Source organism: Pezoporus occidentalis, unplaced genomic scaffold (genome assembly GCF_034315485.1).
Source record: "Pezoporus occidentalis ecotype Australia unplaced genomic scaffold, CSIRO_AGI_Poc_V1 ctg252, whole genome shotgun sequence".
Taxonomy (NCBI): domain Eukaryota; kingdom Metazoa; phylum Chordata; class Aves; order Psittaciformes; family Psittacidae; genus Pezoporus; species Pezoporus occidentalis.
Window position 1 is genome coordinate 171740 of NW_026914416.1, and position 23321 is coordinate 195060.

A 23321-nucleotide genomic window follows, 5' to 3' on the forward strand; every position below is an offset into this window, starting at 1 on the left:
AAGGTAGGGCAGGCCTGAGCCTCTGTGATAATAAATTAAGAGAGATCTTCTACTAGTACCTACAGGAGTATTATAATTCTATGTATTAATCACTTCCTAGATGCTTGTGACTTCAGAAAAAGCCCTGACATGTGTTACTTCTGTACAGATATTAAAATATAACCACACTCATATTTGTTATGCCTACTAAAGTTTAGATGGTGAACCTTTATGTGCAATTTAACAAGTTGTTCTCAGACATGTAAAGCCCATCTAATCTATCTTCCTGTATGGAACAGGTCATGGCGTTTTGTCAAGCTTTACAGCTTGTATTGTGGTGCACATGTCAAGAAAACTGTTCAGTCTTGAGGTATTGTTCCCAAAGAAGGTTCTTGTACTAGTTAATTTCTGAGTATCAATTTCACAGCCTTGGTAGCAGTTTGTCCTTAAAATTATCACAGATCATATAGGTTAATAACACACTGCATATTAACAATTAACATGTTTTTATGACTACTTTGAATATTAAACAGCTAATAATTTCTGGGAAATCAAATGTATCTTTCACTGTATCTATTGTGTTTATGAAGAAGGTAAAAGCAGCCATCAAAACAAAAATGTCTATGGGCCAGAGGCTGGGTTTCCAGAATACAGCTCTGCTTCCTAGAACTTGACATCTGCTAGTATGTTTGCATGCAAGGACTTCATTGCTTTTTGAGAGATGACACAATGCTGTATTGTGTGGAACTTTGTACAGCGCTATGGAGCCCAAATTACCATCTTGTCTGCCTACCACTGACCTGTAGGATGACTTCAGAAGATTTTATTGACTTCACTACTTACCTTTTACAAAACAGAGGTAGTGAATTTGGTCTTCTCATACCTTTGATAGATAAGGTATAACTTGATTAAATAACTGAAAGTTTGTTTGAGTTTTCCGTTGAGAGATGCTGCAGGAAGAGGGGAGAAGTGCCAGCAGAAGTGTAACTTAAAATAAGCCAATAGGTTTGGAAAAGGAATGGCCTTTCCAGATTAGGATCAGTCAGTTTCTCATGTTGGTGTAGCTTTGAAATGTTTCTGAAACAAGCTGCACAACTGTCAGTTCCTAAAATACATCCTAGGTTCAATGCCATATACAGAAGTGTTTTTTTTTTCCATTTAACTACACTGAAGGGTTTGCTGCATTAACTTAGATAAGAAAATCACTATGACCTTCTTGGAACCCTGTTGTTATTACTGTGGAGAGCTAAAGCAAAGAACTCCACTGATAGCATAAATTTTCAGTGCATAGGGATATCCTTAGGAAATAGTAAGCAGTACTTATTATTAGATTAGCCATGTAATATTTGGTCTGTATTTAGGATAAATACTGTTTATTCACTACTGGATTATACAGCGTGTATAATGTACAATTGTACAATGATTCTTTTAGACAATAATATAATTGAAGAGAGTTAATGAGGTTTGTTTTTTTTTCCCCAAATGGATTGTAGTTTTTATTCTGCTTACCGACTGGTTGTATTTGGAAAGAGGCAGAGAGTGGCGATTACTTGTCCTGAGGAATGCTCTAATTGCGCATTTTTTCTATGTACATTTACAGAAGGTGGAAGAACGACAGCAGGAGGGGACACACAAGCCAGTGAGTTTGTGTTCACAGCCTTAATGCAAATTAGAGGAAAGCAAAATCCAGTTTCTGGTATGAAATCAGTAGGTGTCCTGCGCACCAATCCGCTTAACATTTGGGCTTGGATTCTGTCCAGTCTGCACCAGAAATTCTGCCATGATATTTTTGTTTTTGGATGTGATGGAGATGTGAATCAGATTGAATTACAGAAAAATTCTATTATCTGTCAGACTGTTCTGCAGGTGACTGTGTATGGTGGGATTAAAGAAAAGAAATAACATTTGTGTCTAAACCATCAGTAAATGTTTGGAATTCCTGAAACATGCTCGTTTCCTGCTAGTAATACAGGTAGCTATCACATGCACTTTAGTCAATATGTATACTTCCCCTTGATGTTAGACTATTAAATTTAATCATTAACTATCAGTGTGAGTATAGGAAAATGTCTCTGCCAGCCTGTTTCAGATGCTTGTAGGCATCCTGAGCTAGTGAAGAACAGCAGCAGAAAAATCAGCACACAGATGTTCATCTTATAGTCAAGGTCAGTGAATTGCCATTGATTCTTTAACATCATCAAACACAAGAATCTTTCCCTTGTAGTTTTACCAGTAAGAATAGCAGATACCTTTTGCTCTGATATCCTTGAAATGGCTTTGGGGACCTGGCAAAGATGGCATTTCTGTTTACTGAAGATGTAGGTATGGATAGCAAAACTCTAGTTAATTCCAGAAGACAGGAAACCTAACAAATAAATCAGCAAGGCATGTGAAGAAATAAATTATGATGTCTGATAATTCTGCGTAATTTTGACTATTTGGAAGTTATACTGGATATTGCCTTGTCAATTTTTTTACTGTCTTTGTAAGTCACCTTACTCCTGACAGCCGCATTGTGCTTTAGAAAGCTAGTATTATGCTAGATCTGAAGGTCAGCTATCCAAACTTGAAATGTGGGCAGCTGAAAGAAATTGGCATTTAATATTCCCCCTTTCACAGTACAGCTGTTGTTTAAAAGCAGACCATGAAAATGTATTTCTTGTTTTTTTCTCTGTCTGTGGTTGACTTCTCTATCTGTTTTTGGGTTGGCATGGTCTTAACTGAAGATGGGCAGAGGAAGTCAGCACCTTCTCAGTGAGACAGTATAATCTTTGTGTAGTTTCATAAGCAACAGGAGAGAGCTTCCAAGCATCATCTCCTTGCAGCTTTGCTGTTACACTCTCCTGGTGTTACTGAGGAAGTGTGTTTACGGGAGCAAAACCAGGTAACCTGTAGTGATGGAGCACCATCAGTATGAGGTTGTAAATGGGCAAGTTTATCCAGTCAAAGCAGTGTTTTAGTCTTAGGCACTTACTTTATGTCATTGCCACTCAACTTGGTTCATGGTCTTGAATTTGAGGTGTTTACAGTAGCGAGATCTTAAAAAACTATGAACTAGCTTTCAAGAAATACTTGATGTAGGCCTGAAAGCAGATGATGATCTGCTATTTCAGTTTATATCCCATTCTGAACATTTGCTGCACAGTTTTTATCCTCTAGATCCTAGTTCTTAACTGTTTGGTGTAAGTAATGCTAAGCAGTATTCAGTGGCTCACAGCATCTTAGACAAACCCTGGGAAGGGACAGCAGATTTGAATGCTAAGGTGTGAATCTTAAATGTGGAATTTTAATTGGTCTTTGATTGAAACTGTAAGTAAGTGGCAGCTGGAATCGTAAATACAGCTGCAAACAGAATATTCTGAAGTATTGCTTTCTGGCAAAATATGTCTGCCTCTTTTAACTCAATTTATGTAAAAAATTCATTGACAGAAAAATCCATTTAATGGCATTAAAAGGAACATTACAGATTTCAGTTGCATTTTAAAATTAATATAAAGCTTCTAATGAATATGTTATATAGAAATTAATGTAATAATTACATAATTTGAAACTTAGCCTGTCGGTAGGGGAAATCTTCAGTATTAATATTGGACATGATAAGGATTGAGCATCATGCTTTTTTTACAAGTTAAAAGGGAATGGATAACATTTCTGGCTAGAGGAAAAAACCTAACTGTATATGCACTTCAGAACTGCATCACAAGAAATCAACACCTCTCCTTCTTGCCTTAGAGGATTTTTAGTAAGGGAGAGCAGAGTACTATTTGCTCTGGTCCTTGTCTTTGGAAAGCTACAAGAACCAGCTTTAGTGTAAGTACTGAAGAGCAGCATAGCAAGCAGAACAGCTTCTCAATAGATACTGCCGTGATGTGTAAGAGCAGGTCCCTTGCTCCTGTGTAGGGGAGGATGTGAAGTCACTGCATGCTTGCCTTTGTGGGCCAGGCTCAAAACTCTATGGAGCAAAGTAGGGTATTTGATGTGAAAACAGCAAGTGTCCAGAACACTAGTAATGTTTTTTAGATTTTTTGATTTTTTTTTTTTTTTTTTTTAGGTACAACACTTGCTATTAGTCTAAGAAATAGAAATGGTCTTGGGATGGATGTGTGCTATGGGATGAATCCTTAGCAGTGTAGGAGCAGCGAGCTTGGCGCACTTGTGGCTCGGTTGTTCTTGTTAACCCATGGTAATTCAGCAGTCTGGAGTGTGAGCTCTCCTTTATTTTCTTTCCCTTCATGGCTTATGACTTTGCATAAGCTCACTAAAGTAGGGTACTGCTTCTTCCAGTTTTGTATTTGTGCAAACTAGAAGCAGATTTTGGGTTAGCTGTATGTTCCTGGTGTAATGATATATCCTGTTTCTTGAAACACTTAGTTGAAGGAAGAGAAGCCTCTGTGTAACATACCTTGATATTTATGACAAGGGCATTTTTTTCTTTTCTGATCATTCTTGATCTACATCCACTGAACATAAGGTCTCTCAAGTTTTAAACTAAAAAATTGACTTCTTAACTCTGTCACTGATTGACTTTCAGATGAGGCAGGAAGACTTGTTTCCTGCCTAATGTGAATAGCAGAATCTCATGGTTTTTACTGTGTGAGACAGAAACAGATATGACCTGGCATGGCAACAGGCAGAGTCATCTAAGGCTTGGTCTCTCTCACGTGGTGAGCTGCTACCCGCACTGAGCAGTAGCTATTCAGTGTGAAGAGTGAAGTGGAAGCCCCAGACTGCTTTGAATCTTTTTTTTGTGGGTTTTCACAGAATGTCTCCTCAAGTACATGAATATAAGCAGGCTTTTGTAACTGAAGCACTGAAACTTCTGGAATATAGGGATGGTTATTGAAAGATAGGTATTAGCTTTTACGTACAGTAGAAGGTTCTGCTGTTTCTAATACCTGTATGCCTTTGTAAGTTTTTAAGTAATTTACTGCAGCAGGTTTCAGCAACTTATTCATAGTGACTTTTTTTTTTTTTTTTTTCCTGCAGTGATTTATGTGTTTTTAAAGGTGTAATACAGTTTTGTGGATAGATACCCATGGGAATTTTGTACTAAAAGGATTACTGTGGTAATGCTAAATTTAATTGAAAATAGGGTGTTTCTTACAGCATTATTCTGTTGCTTGCAAAAGGTTTCTCAGATTCACAGGACTGAATTTCTGTCCTCAGCCTGAGATGAATAGCTAGATCAGTTACTGAGGTACTCAAGTTGGAGGCTTGAATTCCAACTTTAATCCCCTTTTTTTTTTGCATCTTTCAGACCAAAAATATGGCCTTGAATTTTCAGTGATTATTCTTTTGAAAAACTTAGGAGGCCTTGGGCTTAGCCCAGTAGAAGTCTTGAAAATTGTCACAGGGAGAAAAAAGGTTTCTCCTCCAGCATTAACTGCCATGTTAATTACAGGAATGTCACCAAACACTGTGCAAGGTTATGGATTCTGTGCTAAAATCAGGCAATTCCCAGTGCTTTGCCCCAGATTATGCAGTTGGAAATTCAGTTTCCCCAAGAAGATGGTTTTTAAGTTTCAGTTCAATGCAAGGAGCAGTGTAGCAGTTGTGTCATTGTCTGTGACTGTACTGGTACCATCTACAAACTACTATCCTGCTCTGGTACTAATTAGTTTAGAATCTGTGCATACTTAATTCCTGAGGGCTTGTAGCTTTTACTTCTCTCTGAACTTTAGTGAATTTTCAAAACAGCTCTCAGGTGCAGTCTTTGTCCTTGCATTGCTGCTGTTCTCTCTGTTCTGATCGAGCTCTGACCCCAGCTTCCACTGGGTTTTCTTTTGCTTCCAAACACATTGGCTGGCAAAATAACTTGCTCCCCTACCTCTCCCAGTATCTATACTATTCAGAAATGGCCAGATGTAAGGCTGTCTCTCTCTGACATGGTTCAGTGTGCCCAATCCCATTTCATGGCTTGGAAAATAGCAGATTAAATGGTTACCTCCTATTCCCCATGCCCTCAGCAGTTCCACTGGCTGCCTGAGTAGATCTTCAGTTTAAACTAAAACTAAAAGTTTGCATGTATTTTCCACAGCCTCTTCAATGCATTTTGACATTCACCTGCCCCAAAATATAAAACAGTGGGCCTAGATGCTGTGTAAATCTGAGAATGTGTCCATCTCATCTTAGGCTTCAGAAAACTAGTCCAGTGACTGAAGTTCAAAATTGCTTGAGTTGAGACAGTTTTGTAGGTGGGAAATATGAACCTTTCAAGGTATTTGGACTTGCATAGTCCACTGGGACTTTCTATTGTTATAACCATACTAGGAAAGTCAAGATGGTAAAGAAAAGATGATACCACCTGATTCTGCCTGTTTATGTGGCAGGCAGTACAGCCCCAGGACCTCTTGCAAAGCCATTTGGGAAGAACAAATGCATCTTTCCGTACTTCTCTATCTTTAATTAATCCAAAATTGGAAATAAGTTCTAGTAAATATTTTTATAATAGAACAAAGCAAAAATACCTCATGGCATTGATCGAAAATGCTAGCACCACTGACCATGTGTGCATTCAGAGCTAAAGCTCTCAAGTGTGCTACTGTGAGTTGTATAAACTGTGTGTATAATTAGACTCAGACAACAGCTGCTGTTAGATGGGAAAAGATAGGTGTCCTAGTGAGATGTAAACTAGCCAACAGCTTAATTTCAGTTCCTGGTGGCCAGTGCATCTGCTTAGTCCAAATGTTCAGAGAACTGCCCCCACTTTTTGCTTTGTGGGCCTAGGAAACCAGCTTGTTTGTAATAGCTCACTAACTCTGAAGTAAAGTTAAACCCTTAGTATGCTTCACTGCATTTCATGGATGAGCAATACTCCCAGATGTAAGAAGCCACTGCATGATACAAAACTGCTTTTCCATCGTGGTGGGGCTGCCAAGACTGTATGAGTCTTGCATTTCTTTTGTATGCTTGCACCATCTTTCCTTCCCTTCTTCCTTCTCCATTTCTGGATCATGCCAGTTGACAGGATTTGGGGCATGGAGGAGAGAGGAGCTACTCCCTGCTTTTCTCTGTTGCCTGCCAGACAAAAAGTTAGTTTCTGGTGAATGCTAGTGAATGTATATTTAACAGGTTAGTGAAGTTGTGTAGAGGAGTAAGGAGAGCGTCAGGCTGCTGTTGGTTACATTGTGGTGGTTGTCATTGCTTGTTTCATTGTTGCTACCTTCTTGTCTGAAAGCTGCTAAACTATAAATTCTTAGTCATGTGGGTGGTTTTGTATTATCAACTCTAGTGCAGTGCAGTGCCTTGTGTTATATTCAGTCAGGCAGCAGTGGTCCGCTCTAGATGTTTCTGTCTAGCTTTCCTTGCTTAATAGCTGTTGTACCAGTAGCGTAAAGCAACTAATGTGAATTCTGCTATGCAGCACTTGTGAGGGTATGAGGTGAAATTCCGTGGAAATCAATCTCTAAATTCATCTTTAAGTAAATTGAATGCTTTCATTCTCAAGCATATGTGGAGCCTTAACCATTTTAAGGGTAAATGTTGTAGTTTATACCCAACTGGTAACTAAGTATCACGCAGCCGCTCACTCACCACCACCACCACTCCCCACAGTGGGATGGGAAGGAGAACTGGAAAGTGAGTAAAAACCGTGGCTTGAGATAAGAACAGTTTAATAATTGACATAAAGTACAACATAATATTGATATTAAAAATGGAAATAATAAAAGCAGAGAGATGAAACTAAAAACCCACCAACAAACAGTAGTGATGCACGATACAGTTGCTCACCCCCCCATGGCTGATACCCAGGCTGACTCAAGCAGCGACCTGGCCTTCTGGGTAACTCCCCCCAGTTTATACACTGGGCATGACATGCTGTGGTATGGAATACCCCTTTGGGTAGTTTGGGTCAAGTGTCCTGCCATTGCTTCCTCCCAGCTTCTTGTGCCCCTCCTCACTGGCAGAGCTTGAGAGACTGAAAAGTCCTTGAGCGCTACCAAGCAACAACTAAAACATCAGTGTGTTATCAGCTTTGTTCTCAGACTGAAGCCAAAACACAGCTACTAGGAAGAAAATTTATTCTATCCTAACTGAAACCAGGACATTAAAGTTTTTCTTTTGCACTCCAATAATTTGCGTAGCAGAAGCTATGTGACAAGTTTGTCTTGTCTAAGGGCTAACAACTGAGATAATAGACATGGCTGTTGTAGTTTGGAACCTAACTGATCAAATTCAGTGACATTTGATCAATTCATAAGCTGGCACTCCTGCAGGTACCACTATCTTAGTGTATGCTATGAAAAGAATGTTTGAAATGTTGAAAAGTTCAATTGGTGCTGTGTTGTCTTGTGTAGGCCATAGTTAACACCCCTATTTAAAGGAATCCTAGGTGTGCTTGCTTATTTTCTTGCATATTGCTGAAGGACTTATTTAATGTTGCAGCTGTAGTAACTGAGGACTGAATCTAGCAACAATTTTTTTAGCAGCATTTGTACAAGTCCACTGTTTTCAGCTTCATTCAGCGGGACTGCATAAATGCTCTTCTCTGTGAGCTCAGGCTTATCACATTAAATCCTGTGCAAGTTCAAATGCATCAAAATGTTGACAACAAGCTATGTAACATAGACACTGTGGGCGAAAAAAGCCTCTTCCTTGATGTCTTGGTTATTAGAGCTTTTGGGTTGACACGTCTCCCTGATCAAGCTGAGCCAGACATTTCAAATCCCTTCATACAGAACAAGTTTATGAGAATGGCCATCACAGGTTGTATTTGTGCTGGCAGCCTCAGAACAGAGGCCAAGGGTTGAATGGTAGCAGAAGCAGCTAAATTAACTTCTAATACTGGAGGGACATCCTTTTCAGCAGACTTGCAGCACAAACGTTGAGTTAACAAAAGCTTTCTCTGTTACTGCTTTGGCTGCAGAATAAACCCCATTAAAAGCATATGCAGCTGCACACAAAGAGCTCCTGCTCTGGGTGAGTAATCGCAGCATCTCCAAGAAAAAGCAAATGCTTTTAACTCTTGAATAATGACAAGGAGCAATTGAAGAGTTCCATAGACACAGAGATGTGTTTTGGAAACCTGTTGACATGAACATTAGTGTAATGATTTGGTAATGCAGGTGATAGAAAACAGACATGAGGCTGTGGTTTAAGTAATGAGCTGATACTTTAGTAAGCTCCTGTATGTGGATTTGCCAGAATACAGTGGGGATCTCACAAGAATCTTCTTGTATGATGGCCTTGCAGTATAGGCTTTCTTCACCGAATCCATAGGTGTCAGCTCTGTTTTAGGACTCCTTACCTGCTCCTTTTCCCTTTGTGTTTTCGTTATGTCTGTTGCTTCAAACTTAAGTTTTCCCTTCTTCCCATAAGCAAAGGAAAAATGGGAGGTCTCCTTTACTTTGGAGGGATGACTGTTTCAACCTTGAAATAGTGCTGGATGTGTGAAGGATGGGGAGCAATGAAAAGCCTGCATGCCATGGTCCTGTATCTATTAGTAAATAGTGTGTTTCTGTGCTTATGCTGAGAAGAGCATAGAGGCCACCCACCAGGCTGCCCATTTGGTCTTTGGTGGGGATCAGCTCCTTTTTTTGCTTTTTAATCATAGCTTTAGTACCTTAAAAATACATTCTAAAAAGCACAAATACTCTAGCAAGATGCAAAAAGAAAAAGTAAATGAACAGCTTGAAAAAGACATGGAAGTATTTAGATGTTTTGGAGTGAGAATGAGACACACTTGCAGTTTTCGCTTGTTCCTTCTTTGCTTTTTCCTCACTTGGAAGCAAAAAATGATATTCCATACCTGAAGAAGAGGTTTAGTATTTGTGGGGAGAAAGGATATTGTTAAAAACTTCTGTCTGTAATTCTTATGAAAGTTACTATTTGCCACATACTGCCTATTGTTAAGGTGCCAGATTTCCTCCCTGGGCTGAAAAGTGATACCTATCCCATTGTGTACCAGCAATTACTGAAACTGTTTAGCTTTTGCAAGCTGAAAGTATATTTAGCAAATTACTTACGTGCTGTGTTTCTTCTGATACTTTTTCTGCAAACAAAGTTGCTGCTCAGTACATTTTATATTAGAGTACATATTATAAATTATATATAAATAATACTTGTGTAATGATGTATTTAATTGTATATTTTTATATGTTTATAGATATAATTATATATAAATGTCTAATATATATGATAAAATATATTATAAACACTTTTATTTCTAATACGCAATTACTAACCATAAAGTGATTTATGGTTAAATAAAGCTGACAACGAGTCTCAGCTTTTCTTGCTATCTTTTGTTGAATGCAGTATTACCTTTTCATCTTCATACTTTTAAATTCAGTGTAATGATATAGTTTCCCATGAGTGAAACAGACTTTGTGCTATATAAACATTGTGTTACAGAAATAATTCCTTTCAACAGGGAAAAGATTGCCTAGAGGAACTTACTGAGAAAACACCTCATGAGAAATGCTATAATGATTTGTATTAGTTACAACTCCTGTTAGCACTTCCCAGAAAAGGAAAAAGACAGACTGAGACGAATCTGTTTGCACAGTTCCTTACATAAATGTTTAAGAGCAGAGAGGATGGCCAGGGATAGAGCTGGGATGAGATGTACAGTAGTGCTGGGAAAGAAAACGAGATGTAGCACTGTGAAGTTTACTGTGCTGTAACCTTCTTTGTGCTTCTTGAGAATGCCAGATCAGTCTCATGAACATCAAAACTACTTTGTTCCCTCTAAATGAAGGTATGAAGTTCCATACAGTATTAAAACTCTTCTGTCCCCAAGTATCTTTCTATGATGGGCGTGAGGCTCAGCAAGACGTGCATAACAATGGACTTCTGGAGGTATGTTGTTTAGTATGAGAATTCACAGATTTGTCTGGAAGTCTAATATTAGACTTCATTCATAGTCCAGGCTGTAAAACATGTATGTTGCATTTAACTAACTTCAAATCAACAGAAGATCTTTTTCCTTTTGTTTCCTTGGTTTGAGTGTTATTCCAGGTGTGTTTCTTCATTTTCTTTCTGTATTTATATAATGTCATTTATTTAGCCAACACTATCTGGGAAAAAGAAGTACGATTCACAGCTGAAAAATAAAGCTTACAGAGCCTCTGTGTCAGCCTTTTTGATATACTGAAGTATTTGGCTTTCAATTTTCTGGCTAATTGCTTCATTTTTGACTAGGTTAACCTGAGCTGAAGTAGAGGGTGTAGAGTAAAATGAATCTTCAGTATTTTATAATGTGACGGTAAGAAGAAATGCATAAAATAAATTTCTACCCTCTAGCTCTTACCAAGGTGAATAGGTGAATTGCTGTTGGTGAATACCAGTCTAGCATTTTATGAGTAACCAAGCTGTTCTCAGCAGTTGCAGACAAGGATTCACATCTTATGTCAAAGAGGAAATGGTAAGCTTTTTTTTTTCTTAAAATAGTCTCCAACTTCTAACAAAGTACTTGTGCCAATATAATTAGTAAGTCTAGCAAACATCAGTGCTATCCCTGGTTCTTGTCAGCTGTGGAGCAGTCTTCACTGGAAAGAGCACTGGAAAGAGAAGGCCTGGTCCTTTTCCCTTCTCCTCTGCAAGCAGGAGCTTTACATTTTCCAAGGCATTTGTGACTTTGGAGCGTGAAAGCTCAGCCTTCACTCATGTGTGAAACTAGGATTTTAAGACCAATGCAGTATGACTGTTGGTATTAGGTAATGTTTCCCACTAGACCTGTGGATGTGTTTGTGATTGCAAGAAACAGGTTATATTCACTTTTATAACCAAACAAGGGCATTTGTTTTAACCTCTGTAGTGTAATAGCTGGTCTAGCAAACATGGTGATTATTTCAGTGTCCCTTTGCTACACAGGAAAGAAGTATCCAATTAACTGAGTGAAGAAAACATACCTACTGCTCTGAATGCACAAAAGGCTGATTAAATGTCTAAATGTTAGAGTATTTAACATTGTGAGTAAAGCTAATTAAGTTACTAAGACGCCATGAAAAAACACAAAGTAAAATCAGCATACCCACTCTTGGCTTGCATTCCAACACGGCTGTATTCTTGCACTTTTTTGATATGATGACTCACATATAAGCACAGTAGTATTTCTAATTAAATGTTTAATTAGAAGGAAGGTCTGCTAGGTTAAAATGCTACTTTTCTTGGTACCTCAGAAGATGACAGCACTGGGACTTCCATGGTTATTTATGGCTTGCTGAAAATCCTGATGTTCAGATACTGATGATACTGTTCATAATAGCTTATATGTGAGCTGTTCTTCGAATTATTGGAGAAATTTTATCCTAACAAAATGGAGTGTTGTGTGTGGAGCTGTACTCCAACTGTGTCTCTCAATGTCTTTTCCATTGCTGGGGGTCCTGCTCAGTTTGCTGTCCCGTTATCTTTCTGGGTAACATGGGGTCTCTGTTACAAAACCAGCAGTACTGCTGTTTAAATGCACCAGATTTCAGAAGTTGAAAGGGTTTAAATAGTCAAATAATGCATATTCATTCTATTTACAACAAAATTATTTTCTCTGAATATTCCAATATTTCTCAAATACTCTCCTTCCTGAATATGTTTAAGTATCAGACATTTAGTGCAGCTCTCAAAAGCAGTGCATGGTAATTCAGTTGTTCTCTGTAATGGCAGACATGTGACTTGCATCCAGTGCAGTGATCAACAGTTGTATGTCCCCAGTATGCTACAGGACCTTAGAAATGCAGGATGCTTTCCAGACATTTTTTACTTCAAAAAACTTGAGTTCATATGGGTACCTAAGCAGATATTCCTTCATAAGCTTTCAGGTTACCCTGTTACCCAAAATAAAGTGTTTCCATTGAAGAAAAGAGCAACCTTGCATATTTGACTTTGGTGGAGTCTGCCAGAAAGTGTCCTTTCTTTAGTTTGGTTTTAATTTATATTGTTTTCTCCACTGTAAATATCCACAGTGTTCTGCTCCTCTTCCTTGCTGTCCCATTGTGCTTTGGGGGAGAGGCAGAGCTGGGGAAGTAGGAGAAGAAAGGCAGGGGTGAAAGGCCCTTAAGTACTAATTACACTTGGTTTCTTCTAGCAGCATCCATGTATCAGGACTGAGACCATCTGCAGGGCATGGATGATGGATTTCCATCACCCCTGTCCTGCCATCTCTTTGCTGCTGGAATGGGTGTACTGGTGGAAAGACAACATGAGATGGACACTGCCCAGTAGTGGGATCCCAGTGAGAAAGTGCTTTGCGGATCTAGTTCAAATGTGAACTGGTCCAGCTGACTAGGTGGAGAGTGTGAATTTGATCTGGCAGCTTCAAGAGGGTGCAAGCAGGGGGAAATTCAGAGAGGGGTTAAATATATGCATGCAGAGCTGTATGGGGCTTGCACATGGTGCTGTGGGAGTTTGGATGCGAATGTAAGCATTTGACCTTGGGATGGGGAATGAAGTGTCAGCAGGGCCTGCATGAGAAAATTTAGCCGTGTTGTGTAGGCTCAAAGAATGTAATCTGAGATTGAGGGAAGAGCACATTAAATGAGTGGCTAGAGAACAGGACCAGGATTTCACTGCAGGTGTGGGGAGGAAGAGCAGGACTTCCAGAGCTGGTAAGACTTTCATTAATCTGTTAACCACCATTCTTCGCATTCTCAGTTTTCTTCAGAGGATAAGTATTTGCCTGCGTTATGCTGCTTGGCTCAACTTGTGAGACACAGTGTGCATCTGCAAATGGCATTAGCTTCAGTATTTGGCTTTTAGTGCTTTCTCATAAAAGACTTCAGCCACTATTGTTTTTAAAACCTTAGGCATCTCACAGTAGAGCTCATGAAGGTACGCTGTGTGGATGATACAGGGACAAAGGGGCTTTTTTACAGAATGCCCTCTTAAGTTTCAGTGTGCAGACTCTTTTAAATTAACATCTGGCAATAGAATAATAATGTTAAACAAGCCAGACAGTAAAATGCCAAGGCATTTCTGAGATGCTAGAACAATACATAGGCTTCTCTCAAATTGGTGGTAATGTCAGCAATGGGACAAATGGCTGCTGAAGAATGAAACCAGCTAAAGGCATTCCCCCCCCACCTTCCTTATGCTGTGAACTGTGTCCAGCAGGTCCCCAGTGTGTTGTAAACTTTCAGGAGCAGCATAAAAGCTTTTTATGTAGGGTGACTGTGAATAATAGATATTTTCCAGAAAAGAATTCCTGCACATTGTGGAGTCTATTAATGCGTGTGTAATCAGTGAGAAGGTTGAATGACAGATTTTTCTATTAGCTGCTCACACAGACAGCCAACAATTTGGCTGCTGTGTGCCCAGCAGGAGTGAGGTGGTAGCAGGAAGGGTTGCTGAGCTCAGACTTGCTGTGGGTCAGGCTGGATTTGGGGGAGTGGTGGAGTTTTGCTGGGGAAGAGGCAAGAAGCTGTGCTTCTCTAAGAAAAGAACTAACAGAAGACTGTCTGAAAGGAAAATGCTAAAGATAGTATTTGAATGGTAGAGTGTTGGAGATGAGTCTTTTGACTTCCTCTCTGAAGTGTAAGTGATCCTGCTTTGAAGCTCCAAGCTCATGTTACTTTCAGATGAATCCAGTGTCCTTCTTTGAGGTCTTTCTAAGAAAACCAGAATTTCTTGGACAAGGTAGGAATAGAAAATGTTTTAGGTTTTGTATCCAGCTTGTCTAACAAAGCATTTAAGTACTCTGAAAAGCATTGTCTGCACACAATACAAAGAAAATGCAGGTGCTGACAAAGGTGCTGAACCTGAAGTCCAGCATGTGAAAGCAGCCTCTGTGTTTGCTATTACAGTGACATGGTAGCTGTGTGTTTCTGAGTGGAGGTGTCACTTGGGGGCTTATGAATATGGCAGCAGTTCAGGAGTTAAATTTACTTCCACCCCACCCCCCGATACATAACATATTCTATCACTTTAATGACTCTTGGTTCAGTTTAATTGACTTAAACTTTGTTGTACAAATTCTCCAAAGGTATATAAATATTTTTACATTTATTCCATATCTGCTAAAACTGTTGTTTTGTTGTTTTTTTTTTTTCTTTGGGGTGGTGACATTTTTTCTTTTGCTGTCTTTTTTTGTTTAAGGCTTATTTAGGTTGTAACAGTGAAAGCAGTGTTAGTGGGAATGCTCTAAATCCTGCTATAAGAGCAGATCCTGGCTTTCTACTGTATTTATATATATATTAAAAAAAAAACATCCAAACCACCAAACAAAAACCAAACCAACAAAACCCCCCAAAACCAACAAAACAAACAAAACAACCATGCAAACCAATAAACCCACTAAGGTTAGTAATAGATTAATAAACAATAACTGCTCTATAGACTCCTGACTGGCCTAAATGATTCAGAATAGACCTTGGTGTTACCTGCCAGGAATGTCACACATGGGACTCCTAAATTTAGAAGGTGGCACTGAAATGGGTGCCTGGGCAAGTTTTCATTGGCATGAAAATGGAATAGGATCTTAAAAGAATCTTCCTTTATTTTTTCTTCTTCTTTTATTATTATGCTAGGCAATAGCAGTTACAGCTGGAGGGATGAAAAAACAGATTGTGTAATGGTTGAGAGATGTTCCTGAGAGCAGTGTATGCCAGGCAGAGAGTCAGTTATAGCTGGTTTTCTCTGGATTTCTGCAAATGCTTGTTTGAAAAACACAGTCATAGGAAGGCATGATTTTTGTTTAAATGATGTGGAGACCCAAGTAAGAATAAGGAGAATGTCAAAACACATCATTACAGCTTTTTCTGCATATCAGAAAAGGGGCAGGGAGACAATTTGCTGGCATCTCAGAGAAGCAGCTTTGGGTGCAGGAGACCTGACTGGGAATCTGCAATGTCAGGTGTGAGTTTATTGGCTTGCCAGGGATAATTATTTAGACAGTTAACTTTCTTCATCTGTGTGCTAGCAAGCTCCTTGTCCTACATTGGATGAGAAATGCAGCACAGCCATTGTGCAATTTCTCTTAATGATTGGGTTATCAGACAGCATCTGTGTCTCCTAGGGCTGCTTAAGAGCATACTGCGGGCTATGCTTTGCTTAACTGCTGGTGGTACAGGTTTTACACGGGCTTTGATGTGTTCAAAAAGTCTGTAGTGACCAGTGTTCAGGCCTGGTCATTTCTCCCTTCAAAGAGAGAAACAGATTTGTTGTTACTCGTGTGTATATACCTCTTTCTGAATTAGCTTGGTAATGAAGGAGGAATACCCACTGAAAAAAATGTATGCTTCAGGTGAGTGTGAAGAGAGTTGTGCTCTGTGTATGCCTGTGTTTCTCCTGAGTGGCAGAAACTTTAATGCCTTTGTCGCTTACCTCTGGTGACAAGTCCCATTTTGCATCAGAAACTCTGATGCAAAGAATGCTTAGGATGCTGTTGTATTTTGACACAATAGTAGTGTTTGACACCTTAGTATTATTCCAGGTAACACCATCCTTTCATATTCTTTCCCCTTTGCATTGGTGGAGTGGAAGGATGAAATGTCAAAAAACCCTTGGGGGTGGGAGGGTGTTGGGAATGTTTGGAAATACCAAAGCTGAGGTTGGGGTCTTGGGGGAAGAGAAGGTTGTAGAGCTGTAAATTATAATCTGCCATACCTAGTGTGGCAGGTACCCAAATGAACAGAGAGAGTTTCTGAACTGTGATTTCAGAGAGTGTTACCTGTTCAGTGGCTTGTGAAATATATGAAGGCTTGTGCAGTCTTCTGTGGGCAGAAATTTAGTAGCCCAAAAGGAAAAGCCTAGGTTTATGGTTTTCAGATATTTTCAATTATCCACTGTTAGTTTTAGTGTATGAATAATTTAATAAACACTTTTAAAGTTAAAAACATTGTGAAATGTGAGTGAAAGCATGTAGAGATAATATTTTAATAGGATTTGGAAAGAAAAAAACAATTGCATTTAATATTTTGAGAGTATACAGACCTTATTTTGTGGGGGGCTTTTAGCATATTGAAAAAGGATCGACTTGATGGTCATTAGTTTAATCTGTGGATTAAGTCTACAATAGGGTGCACATTTTTGTGTGTGTCAGTTTTTTGCCTAAGATGAAGCCATTGACTCTTCCTGAAGTGGCATGCAAGGATAATCTTAATTAAGGTAAGACCTTTTCAAAACTGTCAGCTGCATATATGGGAAAAGAAAACCCCAGGTAAATTATGTAATCGGTGTTATAATACTTGAGTCACTGATTTTTAACCTGGGTTGAGATTGTCATGGCAGGAGTAATTGCAAATGCTAGGCTCTGTCATTAGCAAGATGGACAAATAAATATCCTCTTTTCCTGGAATTACATTTTTGTGTTGCTGTCTGCATCAGGTCTTCCTTTTAGTGGGAAACAGAGAAACAGTCCTCCAGAAAAAGGAATGAAAAGTTTAATGCATTCAGCATTTGCATGCATGAGCAACCCAACCAATCCTGTGAAAATGAGCAGAGGAATGAGATTTTCTGTTCACCTTGGTGAAACTACAAAGTTGTTTTCTAAAAGAAGAATGTTCTTTTAAACCCAGGGAGTATGTTTTGTAAGGGATAAAAAGGGTTGAGCTCCCTGTGGCTGCAGAGAATGGAGGCAGCGTGTCGTATAAAGACTTCATGAAAACGGCAACTATTCATTGAAGCCTGGCTCTTATTATTTAGGATCACAATGGTGGAAATGGCCTTTATAAACTTGCTTAAGAACACATGGATCCGAGTGTGTTTAGAGCTTGGATGCGCTTGGTTGAATTGCATAAATGCCTTGCTGTTGCCCCTCAGTGTATTCTTAATGGGTTGAGGAAAGTGTGCCAAAGATAGGGAACACAAGTCGTGTGAGCTGGTGATTCAGGATAATACCCTCTTGTAATGTGTGGTGTCTGAAGGCTGTGGCATGGCTGCTGGTGTTGACAGTGCTGTGCCAGGCACCTGTGAGAAAAGTTGTAACTATTTTAAGGATTAATAAAATGTCTTTTGTATTTTCTCTAAATTATCAGCAAATTGAATGTAAGTGCAGCTGGCAGGAATCTGCATTTGAAATTTTGTAGTTCTTCTCTAGAAAATTTTTCTGTAAGATGGTCATTTCTTTGATCTGCATTGTGCGCTTCACTTAGCTGCAGGAGGGAGCCATAAGCTTTGTGTGGGGTAAACTGGAAACAAAACTTACTATAATGCAGTAATTTTTCATTTCTCACAAGAGACAGTAGATGCCCTGTCTTGAAAAAATGAGTAAGGGCCCTGTACCTTCAACTATGAGGAAGTAAAAATGGCAGATCTTTTTATACCTTTCTACAAGTCTATAAATGTAATAGTAAAATACCATTACTGCAGAGTAGTGCTACTAGTGCTACTAGATTTTTGATAGATTTTTAAGATAGCTACAAGGGATTTTTAAACGATACTGTGTTGCACTTAGCACTTTTCATCACAGGACTGTCAGTTCTTGTATAGGCAATCACTGCTACTATGTTTTTTTATCAGATTGTGAAACCAAGGGACAGTTTCTGTTTAAAGAGGGGAACAAATGAGATTAACATTCAAATTTATTAACTGTTTATTCCAAACTTAAAATTCTTCATAACCTTTATGGAAATGTGTGTCACTTAAAATGAAAGAGTGGAACAGAAATATTATTGTTTTATACTTGAGATTTCTCTGAAATACTGAAAAGTTTAATGACCTTGAAACATTTCTCTAAGGAATATATCATCCGCTTTTGAATTCTACAGAATCATTTCATCAAACCGTAGAGTGCTAACTCCTGCATGAACTTTCCAGAAAGGGTCTCCCCTGTCCCATGTCATTAAAACACAGAAGGTGAATGAGCACGGGTGACAGCTCCCAACAGTTTTGGATCAAGAGAGTAACAGTCCCAATAAATTAGAGATCATTGTCACCATCAATCAACTGTAGTAAAAAACAGAGCTTGTTGGAGTAGAATGCATGTCCTTGATTGTGGTGATGAGGCTTATGGCAGAATGCTTATGATAACATAGCTACAATGAGAAGGAAGTCTTAAAAGTGAGGGAAGCATTATGCTGTGCAGCCAGCTGCCCTGTGTGGAGGCAGTGTGGGTGGTTTTTCAGGTCAGATAACTTTTGATGAAATAGCCTAAGATAAGACCATGCTTTTCAGCCATTACAATCTGAGGAGTGACTGCTGGTGTTGCCAGATAAATTTCAGCAGGTAACTGCTCTGTTTTGTAAGGCAATTTTGATATAGCTTCTATTTCTACTGCACACCAGGAGTCAAGGTTTTCTCATTTCTTAAGATGTTTACTCTGACTTGTGAAAGACCGACTCAGTAGCCTGGGCGTTTAGACTGGGAGTCAGACTGCCTTTTGCTAACTTAAAATTACTTACCTGAATGTGCAAATAAAACCTGAGATAAACTTGTGGAAGTGATGAATTCTCAGTGCTCAATTGGATACACTTGACTCTATGAAAAATGAAGCTCCTTTCAGGGATGAGTTGAATGCACAAAACTGCAGTTTGCTGCTTTGTCATCTGATGCTGCTGCTGCTAACACTGATGATACAGTGGATAATTAAAATAACACAAGAAAGCATTACTGAAGAAAAAATTAAAAATCAATATATTGGCTTAAAGAAAGCACATGACCATATGGAAATTATTCTATATTTTATCAAGGTTCTGTGAAACTGAACTATAAAATATTAAGTGTTTGCTGAGCTGCCTCACAACATGCTGGCTAGTGGACAGAAGAGCTTGAGTTTTCAGCAATGGCTTGCATTTGGAGGAGAGCCTTTCAGATACTTAAATTTGCTTTTTATTTTTTTTCTTAATAAAATGCACATTTTTTGAAATGGTCAAAGTGTAGTAGTAATTTTAGCAATTGAGACCTAAGGACAGGCAGTGAATAGAACGTGGTCTCTTTTTTATTCCCCAGCTCCAGTAAGGGTAGCAAGCTTGGCTGTGTGCAACATTTCCTAGGGCATTCACTTGTCTTTGCTTCTGGTTATCAACTCCTTCAGCTGGTCGTTAATCTCCAAGAAATGTTCTGGAACATGAGCTTTATTACTTAAACAGAGAGTTCATCTTGTGGTTAGCTTTTCGTGCTTAAGATGTTGCTATTGAATGCTGTGTTTCTTAGTAAAGCTTCTTTGAGGGTGATTATTGTGAACTACACTCTGAACGTAAAGAGTTCACATCTTCTGTTGAATGCATAGCTACAATGCTGTAATAGTCGTTTATTTTCAATACATGTTGCTCTACATATATGTGATAATACCTGCTTCATGAGTTGTGAATATCTAGTGAGAAGTTTGATTATGGGTATGTCTGTTTAATTAGAAGGAATGAGACAAAGCCTGACCCATGTCCAATGTTTATTATTCATTGGCATGTTCCCGATGTTAAATGGCAAAGAGGAAATGAGTAGAAAATAACAGCTACTTCAATCAAAAATATTGTGCTACAGGTAGCACGAGGAAAGGAACTTTGCTTTCAAACACCAGAAATAATTTTTTGTCCTGCAATGGTTAGCAGCCCCCTTATACATTTTAAGGCTTTTAAGGTGTGATTAGAAGCTTGTCCAGGCGGTTTTGGTTTGCCATAGAGGAAGATAAAGTGGGTAGCTTTCACAAGGACTCTTTCCCCAAAGTGAAGATGACAAGGTGATAATAGTGGTCCTCTTTCTTGTAATTTTACGTAATCTCTTAATCTTGTCAGAAGGCAGCTCTTGTGCATTAGACTAATCATGGTATCGGGTCAGTATCGAGTGGCCTGAGAAAACCAGCATTACAGGGTTTTCCATCCCATACTCAGTCTAAATGCTGCTGTAAAAATTTCCAAACAATTAGGGATGATAAGCAGTTACATGGTAATAATTTTTGTCTACAGCTTGACCCTTACGTGCTGCTCTATGTACTGTAATGGACTTTTTGAAGATCTTTCTCTTTTCCTGGTTAAAGAGAAGTTCTGCACCATAGGAGGTCTGTGTCTGTGCCTATTTTTTATTCCCTCCCTTCCTTTTATTTACTTAGATGTGGTACAAGTGCCACATAGTTCCTGAAGTAACAAGTGAATAGCTCACAAGAGACCCTCGTTAGTCTTTAAATGAAAATAATTGAGTTCTTTTAGCCTATTAGTGCTTAAGAATAGCCTTCTCTAAGTCTATTACCTCTGGGATAAAAGCCTTGAATAAGCAGTGTGTACAACATGACTTGTTGCTAGGGAAAGAGGCTTTCTTCCTTCTCTGCCAAGTGGAGTGGCTTGTGTAGCGAATAAAAACTGAATGACCTCAAACTGCAGTCTGGAAATCCTCTTTACTCTTCAGTTGACAGTCTGGAAATATTTCCGTTGAGTGGCTTTCTGGAGCTGTTCTTACTCCCTTTCAGGAAGTCAGCAACGTGGGAAAAGAAGCCTCTCCAGCCTGTCGGGGTCAGATCTATGAGGGCAGCACTCACTGGTGCTGGTCTCATCCAAGTAAATGCCCAGAGGCTGGCCACACACGGCTCCATCAAAGCCTGTGAGATGTGGGCAGAATAGGCTGTGAAATTGGCTGTGAATTTTCTCATTGTCGTCACTGAAGCAAAGGGGCAACTTCTTTGTAATGCTGAAGGGGAAGGCAAAATGTTGGGAGCAAGACATGTAATAGTTGACTGCAGGAAGTAACATAATTTGGAGCACCTTTGTGAGTGCTTGGGTGTAGCCTTATATTAGACTTTGCAGTTGCTGAAGTCCTGAGCTACAGCTGGGAAGTATGCCTGTGGTGATGGTCCTAGATTTGGCGCTGACACTGTGTAGACTAACCCAGCAGTCTTGGATTGTGATGGATTTTTATTGTTTTTAATTATTGAATGCTGGTTTTGGTGGAGTCACTGATACTAGCCTCCATCAAAAATGGTCAGAGGGATGGAACACCTCTCCTATGAGGAAAGGCTGAGAGAGATGGGATTGTTCAGTCTGGAGAAGACTCCAGGGAGACCTTATTGCAGCCTTTCAGTAGTTAAAAGGAGCCTATATGAAAGATGGGAAGAGACTTTTTAGCAGGGCCTGTTGCGATAGGACAAGGGGTAATGGTGTTAAACTGAAAGAGGGGAGATTCGGCCTGGATGTGAAGAAGAAATGTTTTACAGTGAGGGTGGTGCAATATTAGAAGAGGTTTCCCAGAGAGGTGGTGGATGCACCATCCCTGGAGACATCTAGGGCCAGGCTGGATGGAGTTCTGGGCAACCTGATCTAGTTGAAGATGCCCTTGCTCATTGCAGAGGGTTTGGACAAGATGAGCTTTGAAGGTCCCTTCCAACCCAAACTATTCTATAGTTTTATGATTTTATGAGAATCATTCCAAGGTTGTTAAAATAGATCAGGCAGTGTAAAAGTGTGTTGAGAGGAGTCTTGCCAGAGTACAGGACATTTAAGTCTTTATTAGCAACAATGCACATAAAAATACTTTTTGCTCTTTAGCAGCTGAAGCTTAAAACAACTGCACAGAACACAGTAGAGAAGAAGCTGAGACGGTACCATACTGATTAGTACAGGAAACTTCAATACAGCAGGTCTGCGGCAGTGTCTTTATTCAGCTTGGGTTAATCAAATGGATCCTTTCCCCCCTCTGCAAATGAGGGAAGTTCAGTTTTAGAGCTCATACTTTTCCTTTAAGAATAGCAAGTTCCGGAGTTGATACCAAATTGGTGACGAAAGGGTGATTAATAGTTTTTAAATGTTTAAATGCCAAAAAAGGACTTGGTGCTTATTGCTCTGACATCCTCTGTCTTAACTTTCAAATGTCTTTTTGCTGCAAGTCTTTGCACAGGACAACAGAGACCAGGACAGACTGCAGTTTTCTTGATACTAGCATGATATATATAATAATGAGTGGCAGAAGCCCAAAATCCTGGCAGTGTCTAAAATCTGAGGCTGCATCCTACTCACCCTTTGGATAGATGCTGTAGCTGTCTCAGTTTAATAATAGACACAAGAATCCCACGAGGCTGATTGTGGCTGTCATTTATTTGTCTGGCATGAATATTTAAAAGGCCTCTTTGCAAGAGGTATCTTAAGTCTTGAATATATGGTGTGAAACATCCATGTATCAGTTAAAATGCTCTGAAACTCAGTGATGAGGACTGTGCACTAAATATCACACAGGAGCATTTGCAATCTTCAGTACTTGCATTGGTTTTCCTAGATGATAAAGCCATTTGTATTAGAAAATGTTTTTCTTTATCCTAAAGTCTTCTGATCAAACTTTTGTCTAGTCCTTGTATAAATGGGAACAGAGGCCTTGATCTTATGCTCAGGAGGGGGGTCATTAAAGGGCTGTACAAACCTGTGATTCAAAATAAAAATCTGTCTCTTGGAGTGGAATAATATCTCGTCTGTTGATCTCTACTTTAAGGGGGGGGGGAGGGGGGTGCAGAGAAGACAGAGAAGTTGCCCTGGAGTGATCATTGATACAAACTCTTC

General features: G+C 39.2%; 1 protein-coding gene and 1 long non-coding RNA gene across 4 annotated transcripts in view; both read left to right on the top strand.

The window, feature by feature from the left end:
* ARHGAP24 (Rho GTPase activating protein 24) overlaps nucleotides 1-23321 on the top strand; it is a 208951-nt gene that overhangs the window by 38561 nt on the left and 147069 nt on the right. The gene's annotated exons all lie outside the window — the stretch shown is intronic.
* LOC134166109 (uncharacterized) lies at nucleotides 15951-22582 on the top strand. The gene is made up of 3 exons (XR_009965753.1): nucleotides 15951-16069; nucleotides 21252-21378; nucleotides 22323-22582. It is a non-coding gene; the product is annotated as an uncharacterized LOC134166109 (long non-coding RNA).